Source organism: Thunnus maccoyii, chromosome 6 (assembly GCF_910596095.1).
Source record: "Thunnus maccoyii chromosome 6, fThuMac1.1, whole genome shotgun sequence".
NCBI classification, from domain to species: Eukaryota; Metazoa; Chordata; class Actinopteri; order Scombriformes; family Scombridae; genus Thunnus; species Thunnus maccoyii.
The window spans coordinates 8,915,785-8,931,038 of NC_056538.1; positions in this window are offsets into that span (position 1 = coordinate 8,915,785).

Consider the following 15,254-nt stretch of genomic DNA (forward strand, 5'->3'; position numbering starts at 1 on the left):
CCCTCCGAAAGGTCACCAGATAAATCCGAAGGGTCATAAGATGATTAATGGGAGAGGAAAGAAGAAAAAAACAAAGTTCTGATACACAACTCTGTTCAGTCTGATCAGTTTTTAGACTTTTTCTCTCATCTTTGATTTTTGGTGAAATATTGGATCATTTGAACATTCATTTAAATGAAACCATGTGAGAAGTTTAGAGTGAAAAGTCAAAAAGATTGGAAACCACTGGTTTCATTTTTAACAATGAGTTGTATTTTAAAAGCTTGTTATATTATCCACTGTTTCAAATCTTCATCTGAAAAGTAACTAAAGCTGTCAAATAAATGTAGCGGACTAGAAAGTACAATATTTCCCTCTGAAATGTAGTGGAGTGGAAGTATAAAGTATCATCAAATGGAAATACTCAAGTAAAGTACATGTACCACAAAACTGTACTGAAGTACAGTACTTGAGTAAATGTACTTAATTACTTTCAACCACTGCCTACATTCACTAACTTTCATTTGGGAGGAGCTATCATCTGGCACCAGCATGAAATGAGGATCCACTGTAATTTCTACAGAGTGTCATGAGAGACATGTCAGAGAGTCATGGGTCAAAGGTAATGATACAAAATGTTCCTGACAGACTCAGGACCATTTGGCTTGTCTAGTTGTGTTTTCACTTGACAGTGAAGCATTTCCTAATGGTGCAGTGTGTCTGTAGGGAAAAAGACTGAATTACTAAAGACAGAAAAAAAGAGGAAGAGTTTTCATTCATCTCAGAAAGTCTTAGTGGTGTGAGAGGATGAGTATGTGTGTGTGTGTGTGTGTGTGTGTGTGTTTCCCTGCAACATGGATGCAAACCTTTGATAAGACTAGTTTTCATGTTACCAAGTACAACATCCCTGGGCTACACAACATAAAAGGCTCCTGTTCTCTTAGGCAGTGAAGACACCAACGGGTGCCTGAGTCTCAAAATAACTTCTGACATTTCAACCTGTTTCTTTAGAGAAGATATGACATTTGACAGTTTGGTTTTGTTAGTTATTAAATATTTCTGTCAGTGAGCTCCACAGGGTGTGGATGTAGATCTGTCAGGTTGGAGTCACCTGAAGTCTCAACTGAAAAGTTTGGAATTGAATTGAGGAGCAGAAGCTGACCTGCAGATCTGTAACCTTCCTGTTGGTGAGCAAGCTGACAAACGCACACTGTATTCAGTTGTTTCTATAATATCTGTTGCTATAACATCTACAATCACCATTCAGCCTTTTATACGTGAACCTACACCTACACACTGGCTTAATCCTGTCTTTCCCTCTCTGATTCGGCTTCTGGATTCAGCTGCATTTCTTGTACTGATTTGGAAAAGGAGAGACCTCAGCTGTTCTCCTGAGGATTCTCCCGTTGAGTCTCTGCAGACTTGTTAGCTTGTTCACTTCCACATCTCCTGTCAGACTGAGTGCTCCCTCCAGATTAAGACCACCAACCATGTTGGCCATGTCAGCCATGTTTAACTTTGTTTCTGATGTGTATTTTCTATGTTTTATCTGGGTCTATCAAACACTGCCATTATCTCAGCTCTCAAATTCTTTTTTTTTTAATACAAATATGTGTTTACTCATAATTTTGTGCTTGTCATGTCATGTGCATGCTCATTTCTGTGAATAAAATCCCATTATATTGTTTAATGACATTGTGCTCACATTTAGAACCACCCCTGACCAGGTGTATCAACATACCCCCAGGGGTACAAGGATAAAATCATGAGTAAACCGATTCCTAAATTACAGATAAATTAACCAACTCTACCGTCAAGCATGTAATAATGGATAGATTGTAAACTGACGATCCTTCAGACACGCATTTCCATTTTGTATTTGCAAAACAAGGTAATAATCATGTATTTTCAAGTATGAAATGATACAATTAATGCCTCTATTTTGTCTTGTTTCTCTAGTACTTCATCACTGGCTTCATATAAAAGATCCAGAGGACCTGTTAGTGACATTCAGTTATACGGCATTCTGTATGTAAAGGAGCCTGTAAATGAAAGAGCAGATGACTGTAGAACAAATGAGAGTTATTACCGTTTATTGTGTGAAGCTGTGCACTTGTGCCTGTGTTTGATAAATACTAATTTTCTTATTCATAAAGACAATTCCTATGCACACATTTAGTACGTCCTCTCTGCATGGACCCTGGAGTGTCTGTTCACAACATCCTCTCAGCATAACAGTTTCTATGTGCAATGCAATATTTGATGATCAAGTTATCTGATGTACATGACCAAACTATAAAAGTAATGCATTCACTTGAACAGGACTGCAGTCATATAAAAACATGTTGCTACCCATGGTCCAGATGCAGCAGATGTGTAACCACACATTTTGGCAGCCCTATCATCACACAGCTGTGTTTCAGTGTGAGCCAGACTATAGTTGAGTTAACAACATGAGCATGGCAGAAACACATGACAGTCTTTTCCTGTGAGATAACTCCCTCATTACAGACTGCTCTGCATTTATACACCAGCTTGTTATGCATGAGCTATACTGTTATGAAGAATTTAATCAGCTGCTTGACCAACATTTAAAAAGTCACAGCAGGGCCAAATCTCACCTCCTCTCATGAATAATGACAACCTGCTCTACATCTCCTTTGACTTTGACTCCGCTGACCACCTGCAGCATGAAACAAAGGACCCTACACACACACCTTTTTAGCATTCTGAAGACGTGGTCTGGTGTGCAGCCTTTATTGTGATCTTTGGGTTTAGGCTGTAAACAGTTCTGCCAACAGTGCAGCTGAACCTGACGAATGCAATTCATCACACAAACTAACCATATGGCTGTCACTGCATGAGGTGAAATAACACAAACAAGCTGCAACTGCTGAAACTCAACACAGTCCAATGTGGGAGGAAGCTGAGAGGACTGGAACATAAAACAACCTTTCTTAAAAAATAAAGAAACAAGTATCCATTCTTCAAAACTGAGCCAAGTAAGAGCACAGGGGCCAGTAACAACAAGATACCTTGGTTGGTTACACACTGCACACACACACATAGATCCTCGCACACATACTTAAATGTTACATATGACTTGTGTTTTACCTGCATTTCAAGATCAACGGATGAAGTTTCAGAATGTAGCAGATCAGGAAGCAGCACAAGGAAAGACAGAGAGAGAGAAACACAAATAATTAGCAACCAAACACAACACATGAACTGAATTATCTTGAAACCAGGACAGAAAAAGAAAGACCAGTTAAGTTCATGAATTAGTGGGAGGTCAAAAACATCAGACAGGAATGACAGGACAGATGTGTTTTTTTGTAACTTCAGCCCAGGTGATCTAGCTTTATGCTCCTTTTCCATTTGTTCTTTCAAAACAGGTAAAAGAAAACCTGAGCAAGACTGCATGCTGCTGAAATGAAAATGGTTGCAAACAGAAATGTGAAGCATCTTTACAGATGACCTTTTGTAAGAAAACAGTTAACTGTGAAATCTCAATTCTAACTACATATAGTATATTGACTTTTGTCTGAGGTCACATTACTAATATATGGTGCATTATATTAGTTTTTTTTAATTCCTTTGAAGTTAATCACAAAAACACATCAGTATATGTTTAGCAGTATATATACATATACTTCAGAATTCATACAATCTTCCAGCAACATGAAGAACAATAATTGTGTTGGTGGTAAAATATTGTATATTGCTTTTGAACTCTAAAAGAAGAAAACTGAATATTTCACACAGGGAAAAGAACGTGTATGTGAGTGACAAAGAGAGTACAGAGAACAAGAGAGAAAAGAAGCAGAAGATAAAAGAGAGAGAGTAGGAAGAGTATGTTTTTTTTTCTACAAACTCAGAGATGGCTCAGCATCAAAGAGACAGTGATTAAGACGAAACTATGACTCTAAAAACCAGAATGACTCAAGATGAAAAGAGAATCATTCTTCTTTGAAACTTGGCCGCAGCAGAGGAAAGGTGAGTGAAAGAAACTATTGTCCACTCAGATATCTCTTCTATGACCACAAATGTTGGTCTGCGTAATCTGGAGTGTTGCATAATGACTTTTCTTCATTTGTGTGTTTAGGCTGTGTGTGGAGGAGCACATCATGGAGACTCTCCTGCTGTTTTTTTTATCTCTTAATCCTTCTCTGAGTCTCTGTATGTCTCTCCCTCTGTGTGTTACTTCCTTCCTTCCATCAAAGTTACTGCAAACCCTGCAGACCTTATTAAGTCCTTGATATCTTGATATCTGTCAGTCTGATGCAACCTCTTATTCCTCTGAAATCCAAACTGTTCTATGAACTTACACTGAGCATGCTCCATAAAGAACAGTGCACTAAATATACTCATTCTAATTACTCATTCTGTCCTGCAGTTCTCCTACACAGTCTAGTTCAATATCTCTTTTGTCTGACACTTGGTTTACAACACAAAACTAGTTAAGTCTGGGCTGAATCCAGTTCAAATACAATCAATAGTGGACATAACCCTGAATGACAGAGCTTCTCTCTTCTCTCTTTATCCTCCTGTGTTCCACAGCTTTCAGTGGACTGAAGGCCATATTTACTAAGGCTTTTGTGTCGGTTTTTCAGGTGCAGATGTGACACATTCTACCATAATTCTATGAGTAAGTGGAGTTGGCCAAAGTAAATATTTTGAAATCAAGCAGCAGCCCACACTTGCCCAATGACATTTTCTTAGTTAATCTGTCCCCGAGTTGTCAAAACTAAATCTGTATTTAAGCATGTGATCTTAGAGTCATAAGAAAAGAGGCAAATAGGTCTCTAATGGTAAGTCATACATGATTCCTCATATTACATCACTGTCTTGTGTTATGTGCTTCAATATTTTAGAGTGTACAATGTGGATAGTGGAAGATTAGAACGATAACCCTGTAAACATCATAAACTCAATGACGACAAACTGAGTTCTCAGATAATGCCAACGCTGACAATGAAACATGTTTTTCATTTTCTTAACCAACTATATTTGTGTGGATGTCGTCATAGTCTCATCTAGTCAAGGTCTCTGTTTATATAATATTAATTAAGATTATATAATATTAATCTTCACCATTATCTTAAACCCAACGGCCATTCAGTCACATTGAGCCTCTGAACATAATAGTATGAAATATAAACAAAGATATAGCGCAGACTTTTCAAATTAATAAATAAAAGAAGGAATAAATGGTGCAGCTTTACAGTAGTGAAGTGGATCTCTGCTTTGTTCAACTCATTGTGTGAAAATGTTGCATAATTACAGAACTTTTTCTTTTATTTTTTATCCATCTCTGGAACACGTCTGCCAACAACCTCGCCAGAGATCTGCTATTTTACTTTGATATCTAATGTAAATATAATTTCAGCCCTCATGTCCAAAACCATTCACAGCCAACTCCAATCCAACCGAAGCTTTGTACCAATTCACACCAACAAACACATACAGCTGCACATACAGTACTGGTCAAAATCTTGGACACACTCCCATTCCCTTGAATAAGAAAGTGTGTCCAAACTTATGACTGGTACTGTTTACTTTTCAAATAATGCCACATGAGTGTAAATTCTGGCACAATTCAACTGAATGAAGCATGTTCGTTCATTTAGAGAAACAAGTGATTGCAGAATACAATCTTTACAGTTTTAGATCTGCTTTTAGTGAATGCAAGGCACACACTACTGTCAGCCACTATGTCTGGTTTTCTATGGTGCTATTCATTACAACATTCATCCTTGATCCAGGCTTATTCACAAATATTGATTCAAAGGGAGGGTGAAACTGCTCACGAGGGATATTGTGAAGAAAAGACAATTTCATTTACATTTTCTCACAACATTATGGCTTCACATAGGCCATAGTAACATCATAACCAAACATTGTGATGGTAGTCAGTAGCCATAAAGGATCAGAGTGAACATTAGGGACTCACCTTTTTTCTATCACTGCTTCTAAAATACATTTTTCTCTCTCTTGTTCCCTTTTTCTACCCAAATACTGCCATTTCAGAAACTCCAACAGACTTTCCCATAAGCGTATGACATGTCTATACTGTGTGACAGGATGAGGGCCTATATAGAAAGCATTCATATGTTTGCATATTTATCATGTGTATATACTGTATGTAAGCACAATGAAGAAAAAAGATGTTACCCCAGATCGACTGCTCAGGCTTCCTAGAGATTTAAATTCAAATCTCTGAGATTTACTTTGAAGCAGGATCTAAAAATAAACTCCATACAGTGCTTTCCTCCAGCAAGGTCGGCTTAGTCTGTACTGGTAGATAAGAAATCAATTCTAAAATGATGAACTCTGAATAAACCAAAGAACTCTCATAAAGAAGAAGTAGAATAATAAAAACTGTATAAGCCTGAACCACACAAAGGTGTGTTTGCACGAGCGCTACTATATGTAGCACTGATGCTTTGCTCTTGACAGCTTTAGGATAGCTTACCGATCCTTTCTGCTGTCTGTCATGTGATCCTTGTCATGCTCATCATATGTCCCACTAGAGTCCCCCTCCCCACTCTTGGAAGCATTTCTCAGTCTCTCAAGTCTCAGTAAAGTGCAGCCACCATCTTGTATACCTATTTTGGGGATTTAAGGGTATTATAAATTGGAAGGCCCATCCTTTGTGCAAAGGCTGAATATTAATCGACATGCATCTGGTCAGCTATTATTAAAAAATGTATTTTAACAACCTGTTCTTATCAGTTCTGAAACAAAAACAAAACAACAACAACAAAATCACCTACCAGCTTCACAGGTGCAATCTGACCTTGTTATCTAATCCACTCATTTGGAAGTGAAAACCAATATGTGTACTATGGATTACCCAAAAGATCATGGTTTGGGTTAAAAATGATCACTTGAAACGTCCAGGCTGGTGGCTCAATACATGAGCTATTGTGTGAAATCTAAGTCCCACTAAACTTCACTGTTGGAAATGTAGCCTTCATAAAGTGAGCCTCATACAGCACCAATAGTTATTCCTATAACTGGTTCAACAGAGAGCTATAAACCAAACACCATCCTGACAATCAAAACACACTAAACCCTGTTTGTCTTGGGAGAGAGAGATAAAGTTTGCAGATCACGCTTGAATAATTTCCTCTGCTCACAGTCCTGATCAGATCTTCCATCAATATCAATCAAAACAGAACAGGTTTTCTCTCAGCAGAGAGACTGAACCAATGAAAAAGTGAGATGAGATAATATAGAGATTGAAATCTGTCACTCTGTCACATTTCCTCCAACATTAAAGTCATCCAACAGTACTGAGTTTTTAGTTATTAGGTTGAGGTCTTTCAGTCACTTGAGTGCAGTTAAGAGATGAGATAAGAGGCCAGACCAGATTCAGGAGAGTCCGTGCTCCATCAGCTGTGAAGGATAAGCAGACCCTATGCAAGCTTTCAACAACCCTTCCTCCATTTATTTTAGTGTTTAATTGATTCCAGGCTACCAACACGGCTCAGATTGGCTGATCAGTCTGAAGCTTGAGCAAGTAGCGTGTCAGACTGGCAACTTAAAGGACCAGTGTGTAATATTTAGTGGCATCTAACAGTGAGGTTGCAGATAGCGACTGAATGAATGCACCTACCCTCCCCCTCCCCTTCCAAGCATGTAAGAGAACCCACGGTGGCCTCAAAACTCGTGAAAAATGTGAAAGGCCCTCTCTAGAGCCAGTGTTTGGTTTGTCCGTTCTGGGCTACCGTAGAAACATGGCGGAGCAACATGGCAGCCTCCATGGAAGAGGACCCACTTCCTATGTAGATATAAAGGGCTCATTCTAAGGTGACAAAAACAAAATGATTCTTATTTTCAGGTGATTCTACACTAATTAAAACATACTTATGAATATTATATTCAATTACCGCCAAGTCTGTTATGCTAGATGCCACTAAATCTTACACACTGGTCCTTCAAAGGTGTGAAAGCAGAACAGATGTATCATACAACACACAGGGAAATGGAGGATGGAAACATTTGTCTACAACTCCTGGTAGATTTTTAGGTTCACATCTAACTTTAATTCTTCACCTTCATTTTCATACACACAGATTAGTTCTCCGTTCCAGTGATAACGTTTTTAATGTGGACATTTCATAGCTGGCACTAAATAGTAATGAGCCTTTACTGAGTGGATGAACTGTATGAAAGAATATACTGTAGGTTAAAGAGGATACAATGAACTGAGAGCTCAGGGTGAAACACCCTTTTTATGTATGTGCTGACAAATTGGATAAACAATCCTGCAGGTGGACAATCTGTTTAGGCAGAAATTAACTGATACTGACTCATTTTGCTTTTAAAATGTGAAGTGCTTAATAAACTGATAAATGACATAATATCTGCCCTAACCGTCCACTAAATTCTGCTGGAATCAGATTTCTAGGTTTTAGAGAGATTCTGCAAAAGAACAAACAGAAAAACAGAAAGAAAAATGTAGGGCATCTGCCATTCTGGTTCATGCATGTGGAGCAGCATAAAGTGCAGAGTGAAGGTGAATACAGACTGGAGGGCGTGGTGATTAATAAATACACTCTGAGCCAGTCACATCACTGGTCTCATAGCTCAGCTGTACCAGTCACAGTGAAACATGACAACAAATAAATCATCTTCTCCACAATATCATATTGTTGTCTGGATGGTGTAGACTGGCATGACTTGAACACATAGCCACTAGATAAAGCACTGTACAATGACAACAGAAATAAAACATGAAAAAAATATGTTCAAGCAGTTCATATGATAACATCAATCGCTATCTTGGTCATAATCTCACTGTATCTCACAGACAGACATGGATGCTTTAGAGGAGGTTCTTCCACATAACAGTACAACCTCCAGTGTGGTTGATGTGGGCATGAGTCTAACGAGACATTGTACCAAAGGTGATGTTGGGGGATAGAAACACACTTGGCATGACTTGACCTTTTCCACACTGTAGCCCTGCAGGTGGTTTAGATTCAATAGTTGTCAGTATATCAGCAGGAATGACCTTATTAGCCAAACCTAAAAACATCCAGTGGCATGTATTGGCACTGAGCGCAGAGTTTGCCCAACCACTTTATCTTTATTGTGCATCTCACCATCATGCATCAGCTAGGGTAGCTTCCCCACTAAATGAGTAGATAACATTCACCTCAAAATCTACATTTCAGCACCAGTCAACCTCTCGTGTCTCTTTTGCTTTCTTTATAGTAAGCCTGTGCAGTAAGCCTCAAAGGGCTGATTTCAAATTTGCATTTAGAGGACAGTTGAGGCTAATTTCCTTTAAAGGGTGGAAGGAAAGTGAAACCTCAAAGTAATCTCTCCTCCTGGACTTTAACATTGCAGGGTCTCGGAAGAGACCATGTCCAGAGGGTTCAGAGGGATAATAGACGGTCAACTGTGGACACCTAATCTGATATCAAGCCTCTTCACAAAGGTGATCACTTCAGTATAATTAGACATCATTAACAAAGGAGAGAGCTTTAAACAGGTAGAAGTGAAGAGGTTGTCAACTGAAATGGAAGAGTCAAGAGAAAGGTGGAGAGTGCTTATAGAAGTATGTAAGTATGCACTTTGTGAAACATGGGGAGTATTGCAGAGAGCTTTAACCCACACAATCATTTTAAATTGGCAAAATTTCAACCACTCATAATAATTTTTCCCTATAGCCTCACAAAATGACAAAACAGGTGGTTATGAGTTAAAGGGTGCCTTAAGTCTTCAGTTTTAAATTAAGATATGATTGTTGTGAACTGATGTTTGACTGTTGTTTCAAGTGACTGCATTCAAATATCCATTTTAACTGTTTTTGTTAATGAATATTATGTTGTAAGATGGTGAATTATATTTTAGTGTATCTATATATCACCTTTAGAAGTAAAGAAAAAAAAGACAAAAATTTCTGAGAACTTGTTGAAGAACAGTCATCAGCAATTAGAAGATATCAGCCATCCTGATCAGATGAAATTAGTCTCTGCTAAAGACCTGATTAATTCCTCTGAGAGGCAGAAACATGACTTAACATTTCCTTAAGGGATGACATGACAGCCAAACAGCTGATACATCACATTGTACTTGTTATCGCAAAACTCTTTCACTTCATTAAACACGTCAATGATGCATAAACATTTACTGGTTAATTCATGCTTTACCTCTCATTCACACACACACACCAATGGTGTGGAATTGCTATGCAAGGTGCTAGGCTGCCCATCGGGAGCAACTTGGGGCTCAATGTCTTGTTCAAGAACACTTCGACATGTGGACAGGAGGAGCTGGGGATCGAAACGAGATTAGTGGACGACCTACTCTACCGTCTGTGCCACAGTCACTACAGTACAATTAAGAAGATAGGACTGTTTAATTTGAATCCGACAGGTAACAAATTACATACTTCTACTGTCAGTAGTCTCAGACAATGTAGACAATTTCGCATTGTCTTTAGTTGACTCTCTGAGAATGATAGAAATGAGAGAAAAAGATGGCAAGAGACTGATATTGTGTGTGTGATTGTATGTCTGTGTGTGTGCGTGTGTGTCAGTAATGAATGGCAAAAGTGGAATTGAAAATGAATGGATAAAAGGGGATTTATGTGGCCAAATGGAGTCTTTTCTCTGCTGGGAAAGACAATAGCCTGAAGCTGTCCATCCTCTTTACACCATTCCCCACCTCCACTTACTACATTGAGAACTCTGAAAGTCAGAAATGTAAATTAGATGAGGAAGTAAAAATATTTCAAACTTTCTGTGAACCGTTTCATCTCAAGGTGAGAAAAGGACAACTTTTATCAACATGACTCTCTCTCTCTCTCTCTCCCCATCTCCCATTCTCTCTCCCTCTCTCCCTCCCTCTCTCCTTTCCCCTTCAACCTTCGATGCTAAAAGCTCAATAAATGACTTCTTAAAGAGGTCTTACATTCTATCTCTATCACACACTGTGTTACATCAAAATAGCTTAAATAGCTGACAGTCATCCATCGTCTACAAAGGGTATTACTATACAGTTGGCGCTAATCTAATTAATATCTTGTAACCTGCAGTCTGTTTCATTTCCCTCTCTAATGCTGCCACCCCTGGGCTCTGTTGGATTATGTGTATTTAGAGCTGCTCAATAAGCATTTGCACTTCTGTTCCACCAGGAAGAATGAGGCCTCCTGACTTAATCACATATCCAATATGTAGATACTGAATGGGAAACTTTGTTATGCCGCTAATTTAATATAACTTGTAAAGTATAGTGATCCGTATGTGAACCCATAGACTGGAGTTGACTCTCAGACATGAGAGTGCAGCACTTAATTGTATGAGTCATAGCCAACAAAGCAGACTTACAAAAAACAAAAACAACAACTCACATCCATCAAACACAGAGGAACATGAAGATTACATTGAATTTGTGCTTCTGGCCACCTGATGAATTTAAGTCAACAATCACTCCCCATCAATCTCTGGTTTGGTTCATTTACCCAAATGCTGGATATTCAACTTTCTTCAGTTGATTTTCTTACTCACTTACTTCTGTTGTATGAAAGGCACTTTTCAGCCCTTTCATTATTCTGCTCTCTTCTACTATGACCAGTAGCTCATACAACAAATGTTTATGATTCTGTTTATAGCAAAGGGAAATACAACTGTGTTTGTTTAAATTAATTCATTGACCTTCAGCCATGATGGAAGTTTTCCAGCCCACACTTAGAAATTTTAGAAATGGCTTCTTGCTGGACCACATCAACAGCCATATTTACACTGTAAGTGATGAAGGTTCCGATATTGTAACCCTAGTTCTATATGCACATGCAGAGCCCTCTACTGGACTCTATGGGTACAGTAGGCGGAGCCCCATGAATGTTTACCCTACTGCAACATGTCATCAGACTGCCTCACTGAGCCTGACCGGCTATGGGTTAGTCGCCGCAGCCTTCCTACTATTTTTTTAAGCCTAGAGCAGTAAGGGGCCCAACCCAGTTAACATGCACATGAACTGGTTGAAGACATGGCCTTACCTCACAGGGGTCACAGGTCATACACCAAACACCCTGTACATCCCATTCCCTGAGACATCTTGGATCACTGGAGAATGACGGCGTATAATGCACTCACAAAGCCAACTAGCTAGGCGCTTCTTGGATAGGGCTTTACCGGCCACTCTCTCTCCATAGTACACGGACAGAGGTTTAGTAAGCCGAAAGGGGGCCGTGCATTCAACATAACATGCCAACGCATGTACTGGGCATAATAAATGCAGTCCTGCCTTTCCAACATACCCACGGTGTGGACAAAATGCCTCTAACTGAATAGTTCTTGACCTAAATGAACAACAAAGCAGAAAATTTCAGCAAAGCTGTCTTCAATGACGTCTTCAGAGAGGAGCACTCCAGAGGCTCATAGTGATCACTCACTAGGGCTTCGAGCCTCAACAGTAGTTCCCACTGAGGGGCGGAGACACACATTGCCGGCTGTTGTCTCCTAACCCCCTGTAAGAAACATTTCAGGAGGAGGTAAGACAGGTCTGTCGCCAAAGCCCTCATGACAGGAGGAGACAGCTGCTGCACACATTTTTAACAGTGGCATGATACAGCCCCTTTTCCACCAGATATTGTAGAAAGGAGGGAACCTCTCCCACTGCACTTGTCAGGGGGTCCAGTCTTCTTTCCTTGCACCGGCGTTGGAATTCCAACCACTTTGCTTTGTAGCAAGCAATGGTGGATCCTGCTCTTGCAACTTTCATTTTGGTTTAAAGACACCAGCGTAACAGCCAGCCAACCCAAACTTTGGCGCAGCCTGCTGCGCACTCCGCTGGACAATCTTGTCAAAATATTCTATCTCCCGTCATACAGTAGTGGTGGTAGTGGCTTCGTGCTTGCTAACCAGCCGGCTGACTGTGGAATCAGGTGTGCAGCGAGGGTTGCGTTAAGCGGGGCATGCCAGGAAAAGTAGCATCCATGCAGACCTACACTCTAAGAAATCCCGCCAAAACCTGTGACTGGGGCTTTTGTCTTAAATGGCTGTCGCTAGGATGCCTCCACACACTTCCTGGGTAAGCCTGTCCATAGAAACCCTCATGGAGAAAGTTACCGGCTTGTGTGGAAGCAGGGGGGCATTGTTAGCCCAACATGGAACACTGCTATGGTCATCACTTGCAGAAGTCCCGGTGGACAGACCCCTGCAGCTGGGCTCTGCGGGACACTGACTTACTGGACGCTGATGAGATGTTATCTTCATCATCTGCAACAAAGCTGTCGTCTCAGCAGAGATGACCAGGAGCAGCAGTGGTGTGTTGTCAGCTAGAGCAGGGGACTTGGTGTCATCAATCACGAGTCCCGACTCACTCTCCTCGCATCAGAGCATCACATCGGGCGCCGAAAGTGATCCCACCGCTGCTAGTATCTAATCGCAGGCAGCTATCGACAGCTTGCGCAGGATGGTGGCTGCTGAACAACTTTTTCTGCGCAGTCTCGTCCGACGCACTTGAAGCAGAGGACATGACAGTGTGTGTTGGGACATGACAAGTGACAATTGACAAGTGATGAGCGTTGTGAAGGGGCGACTCCATCCATAAAGAGGTAAGATCAGTGAGCAGATTCGCTGTCGCTGAAGTAAGAAGGATGATGAATGGCCGTGAGACGTAGCTCATGTAGTGTGTGAGACACACAAAATCAGTGGGCGCGTACTGACTGGCCGGCTACGTAAATGAAAATTTCAGTGGGCGATTTTGTGCATATGATTGGAGGAGAGTATTACCCATTGAGTCCAGTATAGTCCATTAGAGAGCAGAGCCTGTGTGAGATAGAACAAAGTGGTTATACATTTAGGCTGACAGCTGTTGGAGGAGAAAGAATAAATCGGTTCAAGGAAGTCTTATTATTAAGAACCAGCTATAACAGGCAACTGATCTCTTGAGGACTCAGCTGTAGATTTAGATGATTTATCATCTACTGGCTATCATTCAACCCTCTACAAATTTCTCTCCAGGGGGATGTCAGGTGATATTTTGTCAGTATCAAAGTATTCAAATGTCACATTGTCCAAAAAGCAACAATTTGCTGAGAATGTGAGTGTGTCCAAAATTTGAGGAATTTTATATGTCAGTGTTGGCATTTAGCTACATAAAGCAATCGAATTATCTGTCATGATTAGTTCCAAGTGTCTGCATGTGTTGGTGGAATAATGAGTAGATAGAAAATAAAGACTTACTTTCTATAGGTAAACAATAACCTAAAGTAGAATGTGATTTTGAGTGGTTTTAATAATAATATTAATATTATTAATAATAATAATAATAATAAGGCAATATGAGGCACACTGTAAAAATTATATTATTTCCTGAGGAGGTGGCAGCTCTGCTGTTAATGCCAGATGGTTGGTTCACTGGTGGGAATCTTTATGCCAGCCAGCTGTGTAACCTCTGGCAATGTGGCAGTGTGTGTATAGCTGTGTAGGTGTGTAACATTGGCAGTAGATGCGTTGTATTGCTCTCTCCTGGCCCCCTGCCTGCTGTGTGTCTCTTAACCTCTTTGTGGGTCACATCCACTGCTGGAGCCTCTCCTGACACTGCCAGCATGACACATGACATTAAAACAGCAGACCCCGATGCAATACAACCTGTGGAGCATGGACCTTGGGTGTTACACACAGTGTCTATAGGCCTGTCACTGTGTCTAGTCTGATTTTTGCTCTCAGCATCTTACTACAGTGACACCATATACATACTTTCCTTTCAAAGGAAAAAAAAAACAAACAAACATGATTTATGGAGCAAGATAGCAGAGCAGAGACTGTGCATGTAAATCTGACTATAAAGAGGCGTAACGTGGCATTTTAAACAGTGAAGGCAGATGCAGAATGGGGTGCAAGCAGCAGAAGAATTTGAGTTACATCAGAAATAGCTGAGGTTTATGAATGTTCAGCACTCTTTATAGAGCTGGCAGATATAAAATCAGAAGCCTTTATGTTGAAACCTTTTCACTGCTCATTGCTAAAGCAACAGTATGTGAAACCCTCAGGCTGCTGGAAGCTGCCAATGAGTCAGGAACAATAGGGTGCTGGATGTCTTTCAGTGTGTGCGTTTGTATTTCACATTAAGCTGTTTCATCTCCTCCCACCTCTCATCCCTCTATTGTTAATGTGGACTTCTACCTCCCACAGTCCATCTCTCTCTCTCTCTCTCTCTCTCTCTCTCTCTCTCTCTCTCCATTAGAGAGCTAGCAGTTCGGATCAGGTGATGCTGTTCTTGACTCATTTCCTGTGGGAATCGATGGACAC